We start from the raw sequence: 27,124 nt of genomic DNA on the forward strand, positions 1-27,124 counted from the left end.
GAGTCAGGCCTACCTACTGGGGAGTCAGACCTACCTACTGGGGAGTCAGACCTACCTACTGGGGAGTCAGACCTACCTACTGGGGAGTCATACCTACCTACTTTGGAGTCATACCTACCTACTGGGGAGTCATACCTACCTACTGGGGAGTCATACCTACCTACTGGGGAGTCATACCCACCTACTGGGGAGCCAGACCTACCTACTGGGGAGTCAGACCTACCTACTGGGGAGTCAGGCCTAACTACTGGGGAGTCATGCCTACCTACTGGGGAGTCAGACCTACCTACTGGGGAGTCATACCTACCTACTGGGGAGTCATATCTACCTACTGGGGAGTCAGACCTACCTACTGGGGAGTCAGACCTACCTACTGGGGAGTCAGACCTACCTACTGGGGAGTCATACCTACCTACTGGGAAGTCATACCTACCTACCGGGGAGTCATACCTACCTACTGGGGAGTCATACCTACCTACTGGGGAGCCATACCTACCTACTGGGGAGTCATACCTACCTACTGGGGAGTCATACCCACCTACCGGGGAGCCAGACCTACCTACTGGGGAGTCAGACCTACCTACTGGGGAGTCAGGCCTAACTACTGGGGAGTCATGCCTACCTACTGGGGAGTCAGACCTACCTACTGGGGAGTCATACCTACCTACTTGGGAGTCATACCTACCTACTGGGGAGTCAGACCTACCTACTGGGGAGTCAGACCTACCTACTGGGGAGCCAGACCTACCTACTTGGGGAGTCATACCTACCTACTGGGACCCCAGACCTACCTACTGGGGAGTCAGACCCACCTACTGGGGAATCAGACCCACCTACTGGGGAGTCAGACCTACCTACTGTGGAGTCAGACCCACCTACTGGGGAGTCAGACCTACCTACTGGGGAGTCAGACCCACCTACTATGGAGTCATACCCACCTACTGGGGAGTCAGACCTACCTACTGTGGAGTCAGACCCACCTACTGGGGAGTCAGACCTACCTACTGGGGAGTCAGACCCACCTACTGGGGAGTCATACCTACCTACTGGGGAGCCATACCTACCTACTGGGGAATCATACCTACCTACTGGGGAGTCAGACCTACCTACTGGGGAGTCAGACCCACCTACGGGGGAGTCATACATACCTACTGGGGAGTCAGGCCTACCTACTGGGGAGCCAGACCTACCTACTGGGGAGTCAGGCCTACCTACTGGGGAGTCAGACCTACCTACTGGGGAGTCAGACCTACCTACTGGGGAGTCAGACCTACCTACTGGGGAGTCATACCTACCTACTTTGGAGTCATACCTACCTACTGGGGAGTCATACCTACCTACTGGGGAGTCATACCTACCTACTGGGGAGTCAAACCCACCTACTGGGGAGCCAGACCTACCTACTGGGGAGTCAGACCTACCTACTGGGGAGTCAGGCCTAACTACTGGGGAGTCATGCCTACCTACTGGGGAGTCAGACCTACCTACTGGGGAGTCATACCTACCTACTGGGGAGTCATATCTACCTACTGGGGAGTCAGACCTACCTACTGGGGAGTCAGACCTACCTACTGGGGAGTCAGACCTACCTACTGGGGAGCCTGACCTACCTACTGGGGAGTCATACCTACCTACTGGGACCCCAGACCTACCTACTGGGGAGTCAGACCCACCTACTGGTGAATCAGACCCACCTACTGGGGAGTTAGACCTACCTACTGGGGAGTCAGACCCACCTACTGGGGAGTCAGACCTACCTACTGGGGAGTCAGACCTACCTACTGGGGAGTCATACCTACCTACTGGGGAGTCATACCATCCTACCGGGGAGTCATACCTACCTACTGGGGAGTCATACCTACCTACTGGGGAGTCAGACCTACCTACTGGGGAGTCAGACCTACCTACTGGGGAGTCAGACCTACCTACTGGGGAGTCAGACCTACCTACTGGGGAGTCAGACCTACCTACTGGGGAGTCAGACCTACCTACTGGGGAGTCAGACCGACATACTGGGGAGCCAGGCCTTTCTACTGGGGAGTCAGACCTACCTACTGGGGAGTCAGACCTACCTACTGGGGAGTCAGACCCACCAACTGGGGAGCCAGGCCTTTCTACTGGGGAGTCAGACCTACCTACTGGGGAGTCAGACCTACCTACTGGGGAGTCATACCTACCTACTGGGGAGTCATACCTACCTACCGGGGAGTCATACCTACCTACTGGGGAGTCATACCTACCTACTGGGGAGCCATTCCTACCTACTGGGGAGTCATACCTACCTACTGGGGAGTCATACCCACCTACTGGGGAGCCAGACCTACCTACCGGGGAGTCAGACCTACCTACTGGGGAGTCAGGCCTAACTACTGGGGAGTCATGCCTACCTACTGGGGAGTCAGACCTACCTACTGGGGAGTCATACCTACCTACTTGGGAGTCATACCTACCTACTGGGGAGTCAGACCTACCTACTGGGGAGTCAGACCTACCTACTGGGGAGCCAGACCTACCTACTTGGGGAGTCATACCTACCTACTGGGACCCCAGACCTACCTACTGGGGAGTCAGACCCACCTACTGGGGAATCAGACCCACCTACTGGGGAGTCAGACCTACCTACTGTGGAGTCAGACCCACCTACTGGGGAGTCAGACCTACCTACTGGGGAGTCAGACCCACCTACTATGGAGTCATACCCACCTACTGGGGAGTCAGACCTATCTACTGTGGAGTCAGACCCACCTACTGGGGAGTCAGACCTACCTACTGGGGAGTCAGACCCACCTACTGGGGAGTCATACCTACCTACTGGGGAGTCATACCATCCTACCGGGGAGTCATACCTACCTACTGGGGAGTCATACCTACCTACTGGGGAGTCAGACCTACCTACTGGGGAGTCAGACCTACCTACTGGGGAGTCAGACCTACCTACTGGGGAGTCAGACCTACCTACTGGGGAGTCAGACCTACCTACTGGGGAGTCAGACCCACATACTGGGGAGCCAGGCCTTTCTACTGGGGAGTCAGACCTACCTACTGGGGAGTCAGACCTACCTACTGGGGAGTCAGACCCACCTACTGGGGAGCCAGGCCTTTCTACTTGGGAGTCAGACCTACCTACTGGGGAGTCAGACCTACCTACTGGGGAGCCAGACCTACCTACTGGGGAGTCATACCTACCTACTGGGGAGTCATACCTACCTACTGGGGAGTCATATCTACCTACTGGGGAGTCAGACCAACCTACTGGGGAGCCAGACCTACCTACTGGGGAGCCAGACCTACCTACTGGGGAGTCAGACCTACCTACTGGGGAGTCAGACCTACCTACTGGGGAGCCAGACCTACCTACTGGGGAGTCAGACCTACCTACTGGGGAGTCAGACCTACCTACTGGGGAGTCAGACCTACCTACTGGGGAGTCATACCTACCTACTGGGGAGTCATGCCTACCTACTGGGGAGCCAGACCTACCTAATGGGGAGCCAGACCTACCTACTGGGGAGTCATACCTACCTACTGGGGAGTCATACCTACCTACTGGGGAGTCAGACCTACCTACTGGGGAGTCATACCTACCTACTGGGGAGCCAGACCTACCTACTGGGGAGTCAGACCTACCTACTGGGGAGCCAGACCTACCTACTGGGGAGTCAGACCTACCTACTGGGGAGTCAGACCTACCTACTGGGGAGTCATACCTACCTACTGGGGAGTCAGACCTACCTACTGGGGAGTCAGACCTACCTACTCGGGGAGTCAGACCTACCTACCGGGGAGTCATACCTACCTACTGGGGAGCCAGACCTACCTACTGGGGAGTCAGACCTACATACTGGGGAGCCAGATCCACCTACTAGGGAGTCATACCTACCTACTGGGGAGTCAGATCTACCTACTGGGGAGTCATACCTACCTACTGGGGAGTCATGCCTACCTACTGGGGAGTCAGACCTACCTACTGGGGAGTCAGACCTACCTACTGGGGAGTCATACCTACCTACTGGGGAGTCAGACCTACCTACTGGGGAGTCAGACCTACTTACTGGGGAGCTATACCTACCTACTGTGGAGCTATACCTACCTACTGGGGAGTCAGACCCACCTACTGGGGAGTCAGACCTACCTACTGGGGAGTCAGACCTACCTACTGGGGAGTCATACCTACCTACTGGGGAGCCATAACTACCTACTGGGGAGTCATACCTACCTACTGGGGAGTCAGACCTACCTACTGGGGAGTCAGACCTACCTACTGGGGAGTCAGACCTACCTACTGGGGAGTCAGACCTACCTACTGGGGAGTCATACCTACCTACTGGGGAGTCATACCTACCTACTGGGGAGTCAGACCTACCTACTGGGGAGTCATACCTACCTACTGGGGAGTCAGACCTACCTACTGGGAAGCCAGACCTACCTACTGGGGAGTAAGACCCTCCTACTGGGGAGTCAGACCCACCTACTGGGGAGTCATACCCACCTACTGGGGAGTAAGACCCTCCTACTGTGGAGTCAGACCCACCTACGGGGGAGTCATACATACCTACTGGGGAGTCATACCTACCTACTGGGGAGTCATACCTACCTACTGGGGAGTCATACCTACCTACTGGGGAGTCAGACCTACCTACTCGGGAGTCAGACCTACTTACTGGGGAGCTATACCTACCTACTGTGGAGGTATACCTACCTACTGGGGAGTCAGACCCACCTACTGGGGAGTCAGACCTACCTACTGGGGAGTCAGACCTACCTATTGGGGAGTCATACCTACCTACTGGGGAGCCATACCTACCTACTGGGGAGTCATACCTACCTACTGGGGAGTCATACCTACCTACTGGGGAGCCATACCTACCTACTGGGGAATCATACCTACCTACTGGGGAGTCAGACCTACCTACTGGGGAGTCAGACCCACCTACGGGGGAGTCATACATACCTACTGGGGAGTCAGGCCTACCTACTGGGGAGCCAGACCTACCTACTGGGGAGTCAGACCTACCTACTGGGGAGTCAGACCTACCTACTGGGGAGTCAGACCTACCTACTGGGGAGTCAGACCTACCTACTGGGGAGTCATACCTACCTACTGGGGAGTCATACCTACCTACTGGGGAGCCATACCTACCTACTGGGGAGTCATACCTACCTACTGGGGAGTCATACCCACCTACTGGGGAGCCAGACCTACCTACTGGGGAGTCAGACCTACCTACTGGGGAGTCAGGCCTAACTACTGGGGAGTCATGCCTACCTACTGGGGAGTCAGACCTACCTACTGGGGAGTCATACCTACCTACTGGGGAGTCATATCTACCTACTGGGGAGTCAGACCTACCTACTGGGGAGTCAGACCTACCTACTGGGGAGTCAGACCTACCTACTGGGGAGCCTGACCTACCTACTGGGGAGTCATACCTACCTACTGGGACCCCAGACCTACCTACTGGGGAGTCAGACCCACCTACTGGTGAATCAGACCCACCTACTGGGGAGTTAGACCTACCTACTGGGGAGTCAGACCCACCTACTGGGGAGTCAGACCTACCTACTGGGGAGTCAGACCTACCTACTGGGGAGTCATACCTTCCTACTGGGGAGTCATACCATCCTACCGGGGAGTCATACCTACCTACTGGGGAGTCATACCTACCTACTGGGGAGTCAGACCTACCTACTGGGGAGTCAGACCTACCTACTGGGGAGTCAGACCTACCTACTGGGGAGTCAGACCTACCTACTGGGGAGTCAGACCTACCTACTGGGGAGTCAGACCTACCTACTGGGGAGTCAGACCCACATACTGGGGAGCCAGGCCTTTCTACTGGGGAGTCAGACCTACCTACTGGGGAGTCAGACCTACCTACTGGGGAGTCAGACCCACCAACTGGGGAGCCAGGCCTTTCTACTGGGGAGTCAGACCTACCTACTGGGGAGTCAGACCTACCTACTGGGGAGTCATACCTACCTACTGGGGAGTCATACCTACCTACCGGGGAGTCATACCTACCTACTGGGGAGTCATACCTACCTACTGGGGAGCCATACCTACCTACTGGGGAGTCATACCTACCTACTGGGGAGTCATACCCACCTACTGGGGAGCCAGACCTACCTACTGGGGAGTCAGACCTACCTACTGGGGAGTCAGGCCTAACTACTGGGGAGTCATGCCTACCTACTGGGGAGTCAGACCTACCTACTGGGGAGTCATACCTACCTACTTGGGAGTCATACCTACCTACTGGGGAGCCATAACTACCTACTGGGGAGTCATACCTACCTACTGGGGAGTCAGACCTACCTACTGGGGAGTCAGACCTACCTACTGGGGAGTCAGACCTACCTACTGGGGAGTCATACCTACCTACTGGGGAGTCATACCTACCTACTGGGGAGTCATACCTACCTACTGGGGAGTCAGACCTACCTACTGGGGAGTCATACCTACCTACTGGGGAGTCAGACCTACCTACTGGGAAGCCAGACCTACCTACTGGGGAGTAAGACCCTCCTACTGGGGAGTCAGACCCACCTACTGGGGAGTCATACCCACCTACTGGGGAGTAAGACCCTCCTACTGTGGAGTCAGACCCACCTACGGGGGAGTCATACATACCTACTGGGGAGTCATACCTACCTACTGGGGAGTCATACCTACCTACTGGGGAGTCATACCTACCTACTGGGGAGTCAGACCTACCTACTCGGGAGTCAGACCTACTTACTGGGGAGCTATACCTACCTACTGTGGAGGTATACCTACCTACTGGGGAGTCAGACCCACCTACTGGGGAGTCAGACCTACCTACTGGGGAGTCAGACCTACCTATTGGGGAGTCATACCTACCTACTGGGGAGCCATACCTACCTACTGGGGAGTCATACCTACCTACTGGGGAGTCATACCTACCTACTGGGGAGCCATACCTACCTACTGGGGAATCATACCTACCTACTGGGGAGTCAGACCTACCTACTGGGGAGTCAGACCCACCTACGGGGGAGTCATACATAACTACTGGGGAGTCAGGCCTACCTACTGGGGAGCCAGACCTACCTACTGGGGAGTCAGACCTACCTACTGGGGAGTCAGACCTACCTACTGGGGAGTCAGACCTACCTACTGGGGAGTCATACCTACCTACTGGGGAGTCATACCTACCTACTGGGGAGCCATACCTACCTACTGGGGAGTCATACCTACCTACTGGGGAGTCATACCCACCTACTGGGGAGCCAGACCTACCTACTGGGGAGTCAGACCTACCTACTGGGGAGTCAGGCCTAACTACTGGGGAGTCATGCCTACCTACTGGGGAGTCAGACCTACCTACTGGGGAGTCATACCTACCTACTGGGGAGTCATATCTACCTACTGGGGAGTCAGACCTACCTACTGGGGAGTCAGACCTACCTACTGGGGAGTCAGACCTACCTACTGGGGAGCCTGACCTACCTACTGGGGAGTCATACCTACCTACTGGGACCCCAGACCTACCTACTGGGGAGTCAGACCCACCTACTGGTGAATCAGACCCACCTACTGGGGAGTTAGACCTACCTACTGGGGAGTCAGACCCACCTACTGGGGAGTCAGACCTACCTACTGGGGAGTCAGACCTACCTACTGGGGAGTCATACCTACCTACTGGGGAGTCATACCATCCTACCGGGGAGTCATACCTACCTACTGGGGAGTCATACCTACCTACTGGGGAGTCAGACCTACCTACTGGGGAGTCAGACCTACCTACTGGGGAGTCAGACCTACCTACTGGGGAGTCAGACCTACCTACTGGGGAGTCAGACCTACCTACTGGGGAGTCAGACCTACCTACTGGGGAGTCAGACCCACATACTGGGGAGCCAGGCCTTTCTACTGGGGAGTCAGACCTACCTACTGGGGAGTCAGACCTACCTACTGGGGAGTCAGACCCACCAACTGGGGAGCCAGGCCTTTCTACTGGGGAGTCAGACCTACCTACTGGGGAGTCAGACCTACCTACTGGGGAGTCATACCTACCTACTGGGGAGTCATACTTACCTACCGGGGAGTCATACCTACCTACTGGGGAGTCATACCTACCTACTGGGGAGCCATACCTACCTACTGGGGAGTCATACCTACCTACTGGGGAGTCATACCCACCTACTGGGGAGCCAGACCTACCTACTGGGGAGTCAGACCTACCTACTGGGGAGTCAGGCCTAACTACTGGGGAGTCATGCCTACCTACTGGGGAGTCAGACCTACCTACTGGGGAGTCATACCTACCTACTTGGGAGTCATACCTACCTACTGGGGAGTCAGACCTACCTACTGGGGAGTCAGACCTACCTACTGGGGAGCCAGACCTACCTACTTGGGGAGTCATACCTACCTACTGGGACCCCAGACCTACCTACTGGGGAGTCAGACCCACCTACTGGGGAATCAGACCCACCTACTGGGGAGTCAGACCTACCTACTGTGGAGTCAGACCCACCTACTGGGGAGTCAGACCTACCTACTGGGGAGTCAGACCCACCTACTATGGAGTCATACCCACCTACTGGGGAGTCAGACCTACCTACTGTGGAGTCAGACCCACCTACTGGGGAGTCAGACCTACCTACTGGGGAGTCAGACCCACCTACTGGGGAGTCATACCTACCTACTGGGGAGTCATACCATCCTACCGGGGAGTCATACCTACCTACTGGGGAGTCATACCTACCTACTGGGGAGTCAGACCTACCTACTGGGGAGTCAGACCTACCTACTGGGGAGTCAGACCTACCTACTGGGGAGTCAGACCTACCTACTGGGGAGTCAGACCTACCTACTGGGGAGTCAGACCCACATACTGTGGAGCCAGGCCTTTCTACTGGGGAGTCAGACCTACCTACTGGGGAATCAGACCTACCTACTGGGGAGTCAGACCCACCTACTGGGGAGCCAGGCCTTTCTACTTGGGAGTCAGACCTACCTACTGGGGAGTCAGACCTACCTACTGGGGAGCCAGACCTACCTACTGGGGAGTCATACCTACCTACTTTGGAGTCATACCTACCTACTGGGGAGTCATATCTACCTACTGGGGAGTCAGACCAACCTACTGGGGAGCCAGACCTACCTACTGGGGAGCCAGACCTACCTACTGGGGAGTCAGACCTACCTACTGGGGAGTCAGACCTACCTACTGGGGAGCCAGACCTACCTACTGGGGAGTCAGACCTACCTACTGGGGAGTCAGACCTACCTACTGGGGAGTCAGACCTACCTACTGGGGAGTCATACCTACCTACTGGGGAGTCATGCCTACCTACTGGGGAGCCAGACCTACCTAATGGGGAGCCAGACCTACCTACTGGGGAGTCATACCTACCTACTGGGGAGTCATACCTACCTACTGGGGAGTCAGACCTACCTACTGGGGAGTCATACCTACCTACTGGGGAGCCAGACCTACCTACTGGGGAGTCAGACCTACCTACTGGGGAGCCAGACCTACCTACTGGGGAGTCAGACCTACCTACTCGGGAGTCAGACCTACCTACTGGGGAGTCATACCTACCTACTGGGGAGTCAGACCTACCTACTGGGGAGTCAGACCTACCTACTCGGGGAGTCAGACCTACCTACCGGGGAGTCATACCTACCTACTGGGGAGCCAGACCTACCTACTGGGGAGTCAGACCTACATACTGGGGAGCCAGATCCACCTACTAGGGAGTCATACCTACCTACTGGGGAGTCAGATCTACCTACTGGGGAGTCATACCTACCTACTGGGGAGTCATACCTACCTACTGGGGAGTCAGACCTACCTACTGGGGAGTCAGACCTACCTACTGGGGAGTCAGACCTACCTACTGGGGAGCCAGACCTACCTACTGGGGAGTCAGACCCACCTACTGGGGAGTCAGACCTACCTACTGGGGAGTCAGACCTACCTACTGGGGAGTCAGACCCACCTACTGGGGAGTCAGACCTACCTACTGGGGAGTCAGACATACCTACTGGGGAGTCATACCTACCTACTGGGGAGTCATACCCACCTACCGGGGAGTCATACCTACCTACTGGGGAGTCAGACCTACCTCAATCAATTTCAATCAATTTTATTTTATATAGCCCTTCGTACATCAGATAATATCTCGAAGTGCTGTACAGAAACCCAGCCTAAAACCCCAAACAGCTAGAATGCAGGTGTAGAAGCACGGTGGCTAGGAAAAACTCCCTAGAAAGGCCAAAACCTAGGAAGAAACCTAGAGAGGAACCAGGCTATGAGGGGTGGCCAGTCCTCTTCTGGCTGTGCCGGGTTTAGATTATAACAGAACTATGCCAAGATGTTCAAAAATGTTCATAAGTGACAAGCATGGTCAAATAATAATCATGAATAATTTTCAGTTGGCTTTTCATAGCTGATCATTAAGAGTTGAAAAACAACAGGTCTGGGACAGGTGGCGGTTCCATAACCGCAGGCAGAACAGCTGAAACTGGAATAGCAGCAAGGCCAGGCGGACTGGGGACAGCAAGGAGTCACCACGGGCGGCAGTCCCGACGCATGGTCCTAGGGCCCAGGTCCTCCGAGAGAAAGAAAGAGAGAAGGAGAAAATTAGAGAGAGCCAAGATTTTCAAAATGTTCATAAATGACAAGCATTGTCAAATAATAATCAGGAATAAATCTCAGTTGGCTTTTCATAGCCGATCATTAAGAGTTGGTAGGTACCTACTGGGGAGTCAGACCTACCTACTGGGGAGTCAGACCTACCTACTGGGGAGTCAGACCTACCTACTGGGGAGTCAGACCCACATACTGGGGAGCCAGGCTTTTCTACTGGGGAGTCAGACCCACCTACTGGGGAGTCAGACCTACCTACTGGGGAGTCAGACCTACCTACTGGGGAGTCAGACCTACCTACTGGGGAGTCAGACCCACCTACTGGGGAGCCAGGCCTTTCTACTGGGGAGTCAGACCTACCTACTGGGGAGTCAGACCTACCTACTGGGGAGCCAGACCTACCTACTGGGGAGTCATACCTACCTACTGGGGAGTCATACCTACCTACTGGGGAGTCAGACCTACCTACTGGGGAGTAATACCTACCTACTGGGGAGTCAGACCTACCTACTGGGGAGCCAGACCTACCTACTGGGGAGCCAGACCTACCTACTGGGGAGTCAGACCTACCTACTGGGGAGTCAGACCTACCTACTGGGCAGCCAGACCTACCTACTGGGGAGTCAGACCTACCTACTGGGGAGTCATACCTACCTACTGGGGAGTCATACCTACCTACTGGGGAGTCATACCTACCTACTGGGGAGTCATACCTACCTACTGGGGAGTCATACCTACCTACTGGGGAGCCAGACCTACCTAATGGGGAGCCAGACCTACCTACTGGGGAGTCAGACCTACCTACCGGGGAGTCATACCTACCTACTGGGGAGCCTGACCTACCTACTGGGGAGTCAGACCTACCTACTGGGGAGTCAGACCTACCTACTGGGGAGTCATACCTACCAACTGGGGAGTCATACCTACCTACTGGAGAGTCAGACCTACCTACTGGGGAGTCAGTCCTTTCTACTGGGGAGTCAGACCTACCTACTGGGGAGTCATACCTACCTATTGGGGAGTCAGACCTACCTACTCGGGGAATCAGACCTACCTACTGGGGATTCATACCTACCTACTGGGGAGTCAGACCTACCTACTGGAGAGTCAGACCTACCTACTGGGGAGCCAGGCCTACCTACTGGGGAGCCAGGCCTACCTACTGGGGAGTCAGACCTACCTACTGGGGAGTCAGACCTACCTACTGGGGAGTCAGACCTACCTACTGGGGAGTCAGACCTACCTACTGGGGAGTCAGACCTACCTAGTGGGGAGTCAGACCTACCTACTGGGGAGTCAGACCTACCTACTGGGGAGTCATACCTACCTACTGGGGAGTCAGACCTACCTACTGGGGAGTCATACCTACCTACTGGGGAACCAGACCTACCTACTGGGGAGTCAGACCTACCTACTGGGGAGTCATACCTACCTACTGGGGAGCCAGACCTACCTACTGGGGAGCCAGACCCACCCACTGGGGAGCCAGACCCACCCACTGGAGAGCCATATCTACCTACTGGGGAGCCATACCTACCTAATGGGGAGCCAGGCCTACCTACTGGGGAGTCAGACCCACCTACTGGGGAGTCAGAACTACCTACTGGGGAGTCAGACCTACCTACTGGGGAGCCATACCTACCTACTGGGGAGTTAGACCTACATACTGGGAGTCAGACCTACCTACTGGGGAGTCAGACCTACCTACTGGGGAGTCAGACCTACCTACTGGGGAGTCAGACCTACCTACTGGGGAGTCATACCTACCAACTGGGGAGTCATACCTACCTACTGGAGAGTCAGACCTACCTACTGGGGAGTCAGTCCTACCTACTGGGGAGCCATACCTACCTACTGGGGAGTCAGACCTACCTACTGGGGAGACATACCTACCAACTGGGGAGTCATATATACCTACTGGAGAGTCAGACCTACCTACTGGGGAGTCAGTCCTACCTACTGGGGAGCCATACCTACCTACTGGGGAGTCAGACCTACCTACTTGGGAGTCATACCTACCTACTGTGGAGCCAGACCTACCTACTGGGGAGTCATACCTACCTATTGGGGAGTCAGACCTACCTACTCGGGGAGTCAGACCTACCTACTGGGGAGTCATACCTACCTACTGGGGAGTCAGACCTACCTACTGGAGAGTCAGACCTACCTACTGGGTAGCCAGGCCTACCTACTGGGGAGCCAGGCCTACCTACTGGGGAGTCAGACCTACCTACTGGGGAGTCAGACCTACCTACTGGGGAGTCAGACCTACCTACTGGGGAGTCAGACCTACCTACTGGGGAGTCAGACCTACCTACTGGGGAGTCAGACCTACCTACTGGGGAGTCAGACCTACCTACTGGGGAGTCATACCTACCTACTGGGGAGTCAGACCTACCTACTGGGGAGTCATACCTACCTACTGGGGAACCAGACCTACCTACTGGGGAGTCATACCTACCTACTGGGGAGCCAGACCTCCCTACTGGGGAGCCAGACCCACCCACTGGGGAGCCAGACCCACCCACTGGAGAGTCATATCTACCTACTGGGGAGCCATACCTACCTAATGGGGAGCCAGGCCTACCTACTGGGGAGTCAGACCCACCTACTGGGGAGTCAGAACTACCTACTGGGGAGTCAGACCTACCTACTGGGGAGCCATACCTACCTACTGGGGAGTCATACCTACAAACTGGGGAGTCATACCTACCTACTGGAGAGTCAGACCTACCTACTGGGGAGTCAGTCCTACCTACTGGGGAGCCATACCTACCTACTGGGGAGTCAGACCTACCTACTGGGGAGTCAGACCTACCTACTGGGGAGTCATACCTACCTACTGGGGAGCCAGACCTACCTACTGGGGCGTCAGACCTATCTACTGGGGAGTCAGACCTACCTACTGGGGAATCAGACCTACCTACTGGGGAGCCAGACCTACCTACTGGGGAGTCATACCTACCTACTGGGGAGCCAGACCTACCTACTGGGTAGTCATACCTACCAACTGGGGAGTCATACCTACCTACTGGAGAGTCAGACCTACCTACTGAGGAGCCAGACCTACCTACTGGGGAGTCATACCTACCAACTGGGGAGTCATACCTACCTACTGGAGAGTCAGACCTACCTACTGGGGAGTCAGTCCTATCTACTGGGGTGTCAGACCTACCTACTGGGGAGTCATACCTACCTATTGGGGAGTCAGACCTACCTACTGGGGAGTCAGACCTACCTACTGGGGAGTCAGACCTACCTACTGGGGAGTCAGACCTACCTACTGGAGAGTCAGACCTACCTACTGGGGAGCCAGGCTACCTACTGGGGATCCAGGCCTACCTACTGGGGAGCCAGGCCTACCTACTGGGGAGTCAGACCTACCTACTGGGGAGTCAGACCTACCTACTGGGGAGTCAGACCTACCTAATGGGGAGTCATACCTATCTACTGGGGAGTCAGACCTACCTACTGGGGAGTCAGACCTACCTACTGGGGAGTCAGACCTACCTACTGGGGAGTCAGACCTACCTAGTGGGGAGTCAGACCTACCTACTGGGGAGTCAGACCTACCTACTGGGGAGTCATACCTACCTACTGGGGAGTCAGACCTACCTACTGGGGAGTCATACCTACCTACTGGGGAACCAGACCTACCTACTGGGGAGTCAGACCTACCTACTGGGGAGTCATACCTACCTACTGGGGAACCAGACCTACCTACTGGGGAACCAGACCTACCTACTGGGGAGTCATACCTACCTACTGGGGAGTCAGACCTACCTACTGGGGAGTCATACCTACCTACTGGGGAGTCATACCTACCTACTGGGGAGTCATACCTACCTACTGGGGAGTCAGACCTACCTACTGGGGAGTCATACCTAACTACTGGGGAGTCATACCTACCTACTGGGGAGTCATACCTACCTACTGGGGAGTCAGACCTACCTACTGGGTAATCAGACCTACCTACTGGGGAGTCATACCTACCTACTGGGGAGTCAGACCTACCTACTGGGGAGCCAGACCTACCTACTGGGGAGTCAGACCTATCTACTGGGGAGTCAGGCCTAACTACTGGGGAGCCATACCTACCTACTGGGGAGTCAGACCTACCTACTGGGGAGTCAGACCTACCTACTGGGGAGTCATACCTACCTACTGGGGAGTCATACCTACCTACTGGGGAGTCATACCTACCTACAATGCTTTTTCCCCTGCTTTATTACAGACATAAATACTCACTAACAGGGATGGAAACAAATCTGAGCCCAAAATATGAGATAAATCCACTTTTACGAGTGTGGATAATTTCTGGATGTTTTTATTTAATCTCCACGTGGGACCATCACTTTACATGTTGTGTTTATGTTTTACTTCCGTGTACAATGCAACGAGTTCGTATCTGTTCAATATAATACTGTAGCTCAGACACCTTCATAAAAATACATGTTGACAGTTAGTTTATTAAAAGTGTTAAAAAAAAAAACAGTTAGAACTGTGTGTTTCCTCTCAAATATGTGGCACATTATTCAGGACAAAAGAAAAAATACATTTGATTCATTTTTAAAGGGAAAGACCGTGAGGGGCATTGAACCGGTGTAATTACAGGAGTCTAAAATGCAGATTTTTATTGCGCTTATTAATTCTAGTCTGCTCATTTCAACTGAGTGACTGCTCTTTAATTATATCGGATTGATTAGCCTTTCCATCACTTCCCCCACTGCCTCATCGCTATGACAACTAGAACAGCTCTGCTTCCCTAGCAACAACATTAAAGGGGATAGTTCACCCAAAATACAACATGACATATTGGTGAATTTTTACCCTGTAAGCAGTCTGGACAAGCTAGAGTAACATTTGGAAAAGTGGCCAGGTAAATGTGAATATGAATGAATAATGCAAGTCTTAGCTTATCCTTAGACTGCTTACAAGGTAAGGAAACAATATGTCATTTTGTAAATTAGGTGAACTATCGCTTTAAATGTACAGCCCTGGTCTCTCGTAGCGGTTCCATAACAACTACAGCCCTGGTCTCTCTTAGCGGTTCCATAACAACTACAGCCCTGGTCTCTCTTAGCGGTTCCATAACAACTACAGCCCTGGTCTCTCTTAGCGGTTCCGTAACAACTACAGCCCTGGTCTCTCTTAGCGGTTCCATAACAACTACAGCCCTGGTCTCTCTTAGCGGTTCCATAACAACTACAGCCCTGGTCTCTCTTAGCGGTTCCATAACAACTACAGTCCTGGTCTCTCTTAGCGGTTCCATAACAACTACAGCCCTGGTCTCTCTTAGCGGTTCCATAACAACTACAGCCCTGGTCTCTCTTAGCGGTTCCATAACAACTACAGCCCTGGTCTCTCGTAGCGGTTCCATAACAACTACAGCCCTGGTCTCTCTTAGCGGTTCCATAACAACTACAGCCCTGGTCTCTCTTAGCGGTTCAATAACAACTACAGCCCTGGTCTCTCTTAGTGGTTCCATAACAACTACAGCCCTGGTCTCTCTTAGTGGTTCCATTAGGTTAGGGGTTAGGGTTAGGGTTAGGGGTTAGGGTTAGGTGTTAGGGTTATGGGTTAGGGTTAGGGTTAGGGTTATGGGTTAGGGTTATGATTAGGGTTATGGGTTAGGGTTAGGGGTTAGGGGTTAGGGTTATGATTAGGGTTATGGGTTAAGGTTAGGGTTAGGGGTCAGGGTTAGGTGTTAGGGTTAGGGTTATGGGTTAGGGTTATGGGTTAGGGTTATGATTAGGGTTAGGGTTAGGGTTAGGGTTAGGGTTAGGGTTAGGGTTATGGATTAGGGTTAGGGTTAGGGGTTAGGGTTAGGGTTATGGGGTAGGGTTAAGGTTAGGGTTAGGGTTAGGGTTAGGGTTAGGGTTAGGGGTTAGGGGTTAGGGTTAGGGGTTAGAGGTTAGGGTTAAGGTTAGGGCATCCCGTGTGGTTAGGGTTAGGGGTTATGCCATTTTGCGTACATTAACAGATGCCTAAGTTAGGGTTAGGGTTAGGGTTATAGGTTAGGGTTAGGGTTAGGGTTGTGGGTTAGGGTTAGGGTTATGGGTTAGGGTTAGGTATATTCACATAACCGTTATTGGGTGACCAGCTCTTCATCCCGACCTCCCCAATTATTTTTACCGCTCTCCCTCTCTCGGTCCCCTCCAGCGATTTGACAACGATAATATTTTTGCACAAATGCCTTTTGTGGGACATGACGATATTCCCTTAATTACTGAGAGCATTACTAACATAAACCACTTTCCAATTACTTCACTTTTCGATTCCTGACGATTACATTTCCTCTCAGACCTGGCTGCACTCTGCAGAGTAATAAAAGGCCTGTCTGACAGCTCAGCATTTAACAGTGGTCCACCTCACAGCCCTGTGTGAGAGAACGTGTGTGTGGATATAGCAGTGATGAACCTCACAGCCCTGTGTGAGAGAACGAGTGTGTGGATATAGCAGTGATGAACCTCACAGCCCTGTGTGAGAGAACGTGTGTGTGGATATAGCAGTGATGAACCTCACAGCCCTGTGTGAGAGAACGAGTGTGTGGATATAGCAGTGCCAGCCTACACAGTGCTGCTGGTGAACTGCCAGTGTTGACAAATACCTATTGACTACAGTGACACTTGGAAGGCCCGTCTGTTTTCATTGTATGGAGCTGTTCTGTACTGCCAAGAGCCACTCTGACCCCCCCCTTCTGTCTCTCTGTCTCTCTGTCTCTCTCTCTCTCTCTGTCTCTCTCTCTGTCTCTCTCTCTCTCTCTGTGTCTCTCTCTCTCTCTCTCTCTCTCTCTCTCTCTCTCTCTCTCTCTCTCTGTCTCTCTCTCTCTCTCTCTCTCTCTCTCTCTCTGTCTCTCTCTCTCTCTCTCTCTCTCTCTCTCTGTGTCTCTCTGTGTCTCTCTCTGTCTCTCTCTCTCTCTCTCTCTCTCTCTCTCTCTCTCTCTGTCTCTCTCTCTCTCTCTCTCTCTCTCTCTCTCTCTCTCTCTCTCTCTCTCTCTCTCTCTCTCTCTCTCTCTCTCTCTCTCTCTCTCTCTGTCTCTCTCTCTCTCTCTCTCTCTCTCTCTCTCTCTCTCTCTCTCTCTCTCTCTCTCTCTCTCTCTCTCTCTCTGTCTCTCTCTCTCTCTCTCTGTCTCTCTCTCTCTCTCTCTCTCTCTCTCTCTCTCTCTCTCTCTCTCTCTCTCTCTCTCTCTCTCTGCTCTCTCTCTCTGTCTCTCTCTCTCTGTCTCTCTCTCTCTCCCTCTGTCTCTCTCTGTCTCTCTCTGTCTCTCTCTGTCTCTCTCTCTCTCTCTCTGTCTCCAATTCAATTCAATTCAATTCAATTCAAGGGGCTTTATTGGCATGGGAAACATGTGTTAACATTGCCAAAGCAAGTGAGGTAGACAATAAACAAAAGTGAAACAAACAAAACGAATTAACAGTAAACATTACACATACAGAAGTTTCAAAACAATAAAGACATTACAAATGTCATATTATATATATACAGTGTTGTAACAATGTACAAATGGTTAAAGCACAAAAGTTAAAATAAGTAAGCATAAATATGGGTTGTATTTACAATGGTGTTTGTTCTTCACTGGTTGACCTTTTCTTGTAGCAACAGGTCACAAATCTTGCTGCTGTGATTGAACACTGTGGTATTTCACCCAGTAGATATGGGAGTTTATCACAATTGGATTTGCTTTCGAATTCTTTGTGGATCTGTGTGATCTGAGGGAAATATGTCTCTCTAATATGGTCATACATTGGGCAGGAGGTTAGGAAGTGCAGCTCGGTTTCCACCTCATTTTGTGGGCAGTGTGCACATAGCCTGTCTTCTCTTGAGAGCCATGTCTGCCTACGGCGGCCTTTCTCAATAGCAAGGCTATGCTCACTGAGTCTGTACATAGTCAAAGCTTTCCTTAAGTTTGGGTCAGTCACAGTGGTCAGGTATTCTGCCACTGTGTACTCTCTGTTTAGGGCCAAATAGCATTCTAGTTTGCTCAGTTTTTTTGTTAATTCTTTCCAATGTGTCAAGTAATTATCTTTTTGTTTTCTCATGATTTGGTTGGGTCTAATTGTGCTGTTGTCCTGGGGCTCTGTGGGGTGTGTTTGTGTTTGTGAACAGAGCCCTAGGACCAGCTTGCTTAGGGGGCTCTTCTCCAGGTTCATCTCTCTGTAGGTGATGGCTTTGTTATGGAAGGTTTGGGAATCGCTTCCTTTTAGGTGGTTGTAGAATTTAACTTCTACTGCCTCAGAAACCCGGATCCGGGAGCACCCCCCACCCCCCACACACTGTTTAGCATAGCTAGCATAGCTTCACAAGTAGATAGTAGCATCTAAATATCATTAAATCACAAGTCCAAGACACCAGATGAAAGATACAGATCTTGTGAATAAAGCCACCATTTCCGATTTTTAAAATGTTTTACAGGGAAGACACAATATGTAAAGATGTACATCTATTACCTAAAAACACATTAGCATAATCCACCATCTTTTATTTGTCCACCAACACCAGTAGCCATCACCAATTCGGCTAAACTAAGATATTTATAGCCCCTAACCAACAAAAAAACTCATTAGATGACAGTCTGATAACATATTTATGGTATGGGATAGGTTTTGTTAGAAAAAAGTGCATATTTCAGGTAGCTGCCATAGGTTACAATTGCACCCACCGTCACAAATGGACTAGAATAATTACAATGAGCAACGTGTTTACCTAACTACTAATCATCAAACATTTCGTAAAAATACACAGCATACACGAATCGAAAGACACAGATCCTGTGAATACAGACAATATTTCAGATTTTCTAAGTGTCTTACAGCGAAAACACAATAAATCGTTATATTAGCGTAGCACATAGCACATAGCAGCCCAGCATTGATTCTAGCCAAAGTGAGCGATAAAAGTCAACATCGCCAAAAGATATTAATTTTTTCACTAACCTTCTCAGAATTCTTCCGATGACACTCCTGTAACATCATTTTACAATATACATATACAGTTTGTTCGAAAAGGTGCATATTTAGCCATACAAAACCGTGGTTACACAATGAAAATAGTAGCAAAACAAGCCTGAAAATGTCGGTCGCCATCTTTCAGAGTGATCTGGTTTAATTAATAGCTAATCATATACTTGACTAAAAAATACAGGGTTTACAGGAATCGAAAGACAAATTAGTTCTTAATGCAACCGCTGATTTACATTTTTAAAATTATCCTTACTTTTCAATACAGGGTTCGCCAAGTGAAGCTATACCAAACAAAATGGCGAAATGTGCGTTTAAAATATTTCGACAGAAACACGATTTATCATATTAAATATTGCTTACTTTGAGGTGTTCTTCCATCAGATTCTTGGGCAATGTATCCTTTCTATGTTATAAACGTCTTTTGGTCGATAGATGTCCTCTGTCCTTCGAAATGTCCACCACCAACGACCGACACCCCAAAACGTGTCCAAAGTTTCAGAGTGCACAACAAATAAATTCCTCTAAAATCGCACTAAACGGATATAAATTGCTATAAAACGGTTCAAATTAACTACATTTTGATGTTTTTAACACCTAAAACGAGTGAAAACATGACCGGAGAAATATTGCTGGTTAGAAAACGATTTGGAACGAGGCAGGTCCGATGCCCTTCACGCTTCAGGCGCACGACGAGAAAGGGCGGTCTCTATACATTTTGGTCTTTTATACTGGCTGTGAATATCCCATCGATTCCATTGAAAGCGTGATGACGTACAGACACCCAGAGGAAGACGTAGGCAGTGTCGGTTTCTTCATAGCATTCACTGTCGCCTTAAAAACAGACCCCAGATCAGAGGTAAAAAAAATTGAAATCTGAACCCTGTCATGAAAAGTGCTGTAGAAATTGTTCTGTACAACTCAGAGACAAAATTTCAACTTCTATAGAAACTAGAAGGTGTTTTCTATCCAATAATAACAATAATATGCATATTGTACGATCAAGAATTTAGCACGAGGCAGTTTAATTTGGAGACACAAATATGCTAATGCGGAACAGCACCCCCTATAGTTCCAAGAGGTTAACGGCTCTTTTCTGGATTTTGATAATTAGTGGGTATCGGCCTAATTCTGCTCTGCATGCATTATTTGGTGTTCTACGTTGTACACGGAGGATATTTTTGCAGAATCTCTCTCTCTCTGTCTCTCTCTGTGTCTCTCTCTCTCTCTCTCTGTCTCTCTCTCTCTCTCTCTGTCTCTCTCTCTCTCTCAAAGCAAGGCCATTACAATGTGACATATGTAGTTGGACTCATGTTGAGTGAAAAACACCTGTGTTGAGGACACTTTGCTTGGGGCCCAGTTTGAAATGAAAGATTTACTGGTAGACAGGTTTGGAGATGCACTGAAATAAATACTAGCCACCATTCTGTAGTAGTGTTCCACATCTTAGAGCATATTAGATACCCAAGTAGAGATACAGAGAGACAAGTTGGTATTTTTTCAACTCATCGTCATGGTAATAGATCAGAGCTCAAACCCATTTTTATTTTCCTGTAGCTGCCAGAGCACTTGTTTTCATTGCTGTGGGAGATGGAGTAAACATATACACACAAGGTAGGGGCTTGTAGAAGTGGAGGCTATGTCCTCCCTCAGACCAGACAGACAGACGAGCAGGAGGAGGGACAGAATTGTTGATGAAGGTCAGGGTGATGGAGGGATGGAGAGTAGGGATGGAGGGATGAAAGAAGGGATGAGAGGAGGAATGGAGAGGAGGGATGGAGGGATGGAGAGGAGGGATGGAGGAGGGATGGAGAGGATGAAAGGAGGGATGAGAGGAGGAATGGAGAGGAGGGATGGAGGGATGGAGAGGAGGGATGGAGAGGAGGGATGGAGGGATGGAGAGGAGAGATGGAGGGATGGAGAGGATGGAGAGGAGGGATGGAGAGTAGGGATGGAGAGGAGAGATGGAGAGGAGGGATGGAGGGATGGAGAGGAGGGATGGAGGGATGGAGAGGATGAAAGGAGGGATGGAGGGATGGAGAGGATGAAAGGAGGGATGGAGGGATGGAGAGGATGAAAGGAGGGATGAGAGGAGGAATGGAGAGGAGGGATGGAGGGATGAAGAGGAGGGATGGAGGAGGGATGGAGAGGATGAAAGGAGGGATGGAGAGGAGGGATGAGAGGAGGAATGGAGAGGAGGGATGGAGGGATGGAGAGGAGGGATGGAGGAGGGATGGAGAGGAGGGATGGAGGAGGGATGGAGAGTAGGGATGGAGAGTAGGGATGGAGAGGAGGAATGGAGAGGAGGAATGGAGAGGGATGGAGAGGAGGGATGAGAGGAGGAATGGAGAGGAGGGATGGAGAGGATGAAAGGAGGGATGGAGAGGAGGGATGAGAGGAGGAATGGTGAGGAGGGATGGAGAGGAGGGATGGAGGAGGGATGGAGAGTAGGGATGGAGGGATGAAAGGAGGGATGAGAGGAGGAATGGAGAGGGATGGAGGGATGAAAGGAGGGATGAGAGGAGGAATGGAGAGGAGAGATGGAGAGGATGAAGGAGCGATGGAGAGGATGGAGAGGAGGGATGGAGAGGATGAAAGGAGGGATGAGAGATGGAGAGGAGGGATGGACAGGATGAAAGGAGGGATGAGAGGAGGAATGCAGAGGAGGGATGGAGAGTAGGAATGGAGGGATGGAGAGGAGGGATGGAGGAGGGATGGAGAGGAGGGATGGAGAGGAGGGATGGAGAGGAGGGATGGAGGGATGGAGAGGATGACAGGAGGGATGAAAGGAGGGATGGAGAAGAGGGATGGAGAGGAGGGATGGAGGAGGGATGGAGAGGATGAAAGGAGGGATGGAGAGGAGGGATGGAGGAGGGATGGAGAGGATGAAAGGAGGGATGGAGAGGAGGGATGGAGAGGAGAGATGGAGGGATGGAGAGGAGGGATGGAGAGGAGGGATGGAGGAGTGATGGAGAGGATGAAAGGAGGGATGAGAGGAGGGATGGAGGAGGGATGGAGGAGGGATGGAGGAGGGATGGAGAGGATGAAAGGAGGGATGGAGAGGAGGGATGGAGAGGAGAGATGGAGGGGTGGAGAGGAGGGATGGAGAGGAGGGATGGAGAGATGGAGAGGAGGGATGGAGGAGGGATGGAGAGGGTGAAAGGAGGGATGAGAGGAGGGATGGAGGAATGGAGCGGCGAGATGGTGAGGAAAGATGGAGAGGAGAGATGGAGGGATGGAGAGGAGGAATGGAGGGATGAGAGGAGGGATGGAGAGGAGGGATGGAGAGGGGGAATGGAGAGGAGGGATGGAGAGATGGAGAGGAGGAATGGAGAGGAGGGATGGAGAGATGGAATGGAGGGATGGAGAGGAGGGATGGAGAGGAGGGATGGAGGGATGGAGGGATGGAAAGGAGGGATGGAGAGATGGAGAGATGGAGAGATTGAGAGGAGGGATGAGAGGAGGAATGGAGGGATGAGAGGAGGGATGGAGAGGAGGGATGGAGAGATGGAGAGGAGGGATGGAGAGATGGAGAGATGGAGAGATTGAGAGGAGGGATGAGAGGAGGGATGAGAGGAGGGATGGATGGAGAGATTGAGAGGAGGGATGGAGAGATGGAGAGGAGGGATGGAGAGGAGGGATGGAGAAATGGAGAGGAGGGATGGAGAGATGGAGAGGAGGGATGGAGAGATGGAGAGGAGGGATGGAGAGATTGAGAGGAGGAATGGAGGGATGGAGAGTAAGGATGGAGAGGAGGGATGAAGAGGAGGGATGGAGAGGAAGAATGGAGAGGAGAGATGGAGAGGAGAGATGGAGGGATGGAGAGGAGAGATGGAGGGATGGAGAGGAGAGATGGAGGGATGGAGAGGAGAGATGGAGGGATGGAGAGGAGGAATGGAGAGGAGGGATGGAGAGGAGAGATGGCGGATGGAGAGGAGAGATGGAGGGATGGAGAGGGGGGATGGAGAGGAGGGATGGAGGGATGGAGAGGAGGGATGGAGAGGAGAGATGGAGGGATGGAGAGGAGGGATGGAGAGGAGGAATGGAGAGGAGAGATGGAGGGATGGAGAGGAGGGATGGAGAGGAGGGATGGAGATGAGGAATGGAGAGGAGGGATGGAGAGGAGGGATGGAGGGATGGAGAGGAAGAATGGAGAGGAGAGATGGAGGGATGGAGAGGAGAGATGGGGAGGAGGAATGGAGAGGAGAGATGGAGAGGAGGAATGGAGAGGAGGGATGAGAGGAGGAATGGAGAGGAGAGATGGAGAGGAGGGATGGAGGGATGGAGAGGAAGAATGGAGAGGAGAGATGGAGGGATGGAGAGGAGAGATGGAGAGGAGGAATGGAGAGGAGAGATGGAGAGGAGGAATGGAGAGGAGGGATGGAGAGGAGGAATGGAGAGGAGAGATGGAGAGGAGGGATGGAGTGATGGAGAGGAAGAATGGAGGGATGAGAGGAGGGATGGAGAGGAGGGACGGAGAGGAGGAATGGCCTCCTGTGTGCTACCTGTGTCCCCCCAACAGAATCTCCATACTTTAATCAAAACAGCTTATCCATCCTAGAGGGGGAGATCAACCATTTCCATGCCCAGGGACATGTACTAGTCTGGTGTGAACTGGACAAGAACCTGACACCCTCAGCACACAGGGGGACAAACACCTACCTGGAGGCGACAGCATTCCGTCCTCCATATGCCGCCCTAGACACAACTATGAGGTGTAACGTTCGTCGTCGGAATGAGAAGGATCGGACCAAGGCGCAGCGTGGTAAGTGTTCATGCTTTTTATTGAAACTGAACACTAATAACAAAGAGAATGAGCGAAACAGTCCTTTCAGGTGCAAAACACCAAACAGAAAACAACTACCCACAAAAACCCTGTGGGAAAAAGCTATCTAATTATGGTTCCCAATCAGAGACAACGATAGACAGCTGCATCTGATTGAGAACCACACCCGGCCAAACACATAGAAATAGAAAACATAGAACACCAGACATATAATGCCTACCCCAACTCACGCCCTGACCAAACCAAAATAGAGACATAAAAAAGGAACTAAGGTCAGGGAGTGACAAGTTCTTTACCAGTATCTACTCCGCTAGAGGACAGAACTTATTCCACTACTTTAACCCTATCTGTTCGTGCCCCAGGCCAATGACCTGAGAGGACGGACCACTACCACAACACACCCTGTAACTCTTCTGAAGTTCGTCATTATGCAATCATTCATTCACAATCATTCCGTTATTGTGTGAGTCCACACATTATTTAGTTTAGTTCTGTAATGTTCGTCGTCTGAAGATGAGGAATCATCGGACCAAAGCGCAGCGTGGTAAGTGTTCATGTTAATTTATTAAAACAGAACACTAAACAAAATAACAAAGAGAATGAAACGAAACAGTCCTGTCTGGGACAGACACAAAGACAGAAAACAACTACCCACAAAACACAGGTGGGAAAAGGCTACCTAAGTATAGTTCTCAATCAGAGACAACGATAGACAGCTGCCTCTGATTGAGAACCACACCCGGCCAAACACATAGAAATAGAAAACATAGAAAATGAACATAGAATGCCCACCCAAATCACACCCTGACCCAACCAAAATAGAGACATAAAAAGCTCACTACGGTCAGGGAGTGACAGGAGGTGACAGCATTCCCTCCCTCATATGCCCCCCTAGACACAACAATGACAAAACAACTAAGAAACCAACAAAAATGGTTTACAACTCCTGCAGCTCTGCCGCACGCTGGGTATGTACAGTACCAGTCAAAAGTTTGGACACACCTACTATCTCAAGGGTTTTTCTTTATTGTTTACTATTTTCTACATTGCATAATAATTGCGAAGACATCCACTATGAAATAATTATAACACATATGGAATCATGTAGTAACCAAAAAAGTGTTTAAAAATTCTAAATATATTTCATATTTGAGATTCTATTAAAGTAGCCTCCCTTTGCCTTGAAAACAGCTTTGCACACTCTTGGCGTTGTCTCAACCAGCTTCATGAGGTAGTCACCTGGAATGCATTTAAATAAACAGGTGGGTCTTGTTAAAAGTAAATTTTGTGGAATTTATTTCCTTCGCAGTGTGTTTTTAACCAATCAGTTGTGTTGTGACAAGGTAGGGGTGGTATACAGAAGATATCCCTATTCGGTAAAAGACCAAGTGCATATTTAGGCAGACTTCCTATGTCCAGTGTCTGTGTTCTTTTGCCCATTTTCTTTTTATTGGCCAGTCTGAGATATGGCTTTTTCTTTGCAACTCTGCCTAGCAGGCCAGCATCCCGGAGTCACCTCTTCACTGTTAATGTTGAGACTGGTGTTTTGCGGGTACTATTTCATGAATCTGCTAGTTGAGGACTTGTGAGGCGTCTGTTTCTCAAACTAGACACTCTAATGTACTTGTCCTCTTGCTCAGTTGTGCACCGGGGCCTCCCACTCCTCTTTCTATTCTAGTTAGAGACAGTTTGCTCTGTTCTGTGAAGGGATTAGTACACCGCGTTGTACGAGATCTTCAGTTTCTTGGCAATTTCTCGCATGGAATAGCCTTCATTTCTCAGAACAAGAATAGACTGATGAGTTTCAGAAGAAAGGTCTTTGTTTCTGGCCATTTTGTGCCTGTTATCGAACCCACAAATGCTGATGCTCCAGATACTCAACTAGTCTAAAGAAGGCCAGTTAACATAATTGCAAAATGGTTTTATAATGATCAATTAGCCTTTTAAAATGATAAACTTGGCCTCTGTACGCCTATGTAGATATTCCATAAAAAAATCTGCCGTTTCCAGCTACAATAGTCATTTACCACATTAACAATGTTTACACTGTATTTCTGATCAATTTGATGTTATTTTAATGGACCAAAAATGTGCTTTTCCTACTAAAACAAGGACATTTCTAAGTGACCCCATAGATAAATATATACAGTGGGGAGAACAGGTATTTGATACACTGCCGATTTTGCAGGTTTTCCGAATGCAAATGAATTACTTAAAAATCATCATTGTGATTTTATGGATTTTTGGATTCCGTCTCTCACAGTTGAAGTGTACCTATGATAAAAATTACAGACCTCCACGTGCTTTGTAAGTAGGAAAACCTGCAAAATCGGTAGTGTATCAAATACTTCTTCTCCCCACTGTATATATTTACCCCAAACGTATATGGGGGATTGGAAATGATGCAGACAATTACATTGATGATAACAACATTCTATCTGCAATATTAAAGCTCATCCAGCTCCTAATTTAAAAAAGACCAGACAATATGTTATGGTCATTGTAGTTAATTACCACGTTTTCTTGAGCTAAACTACACCTCCATAATAATACATCCCACAGTTCAGGCTGGATCTGATTTATCTCCAGAGAAACTACAACTCCCATCTACATCACACAGTTAATAGGGAGACTGGATCTGATTTATCTCCAGAGAAACTACAACTCCCTACTACATCCCACAGTTCAGGCTGGATCTGATTTATCTCCAGAGAAACTACAACTCCCATCTACATCACACAGTTCAGTCTGGATCT

General features: G+C 50.9%; 1 long non-coding RNA gene across 1 annotated transcript in view; it reads right to left on the reverse strand.

Moving 5' to 3' along the window:
• Nucleotides 1-10,103: 10,103 nt before the first annotated feature.
• Nucleotides 10,104-27,124, reverse strand: part of LOC129843045 (uncharacterized) — a 78,537-nt gene continuing 61,516 nt past the window's right edge. Inside the window, exon 2 of the long non-coding RNA XR_008757783.1 lies at nucleotides 10,104-10,254. This is a non-coding gene — a long non-coding RNA (uncharacterized LOC129843045). The remainder of the gene's footprint in view (nucleotides 10,255-27,124) is intronic.

This window comes from Salvelinus fontinalis, unplaced genomic scaffold (assembly GCF_029448725.1).
Source record: "Salvelinus fontinalis isolate EN_2023a unplaced genomic scaffold, ASM2944872v1 scaffold_0094, whole genome shotgun sequence".
NCBI classification, from domain to species: Eukaryota; Metazoa; Chordata; class Actinopteri; order Salmoniformes; family Salmonidae; genus Salvelinus; species Salvelinus fontinalis.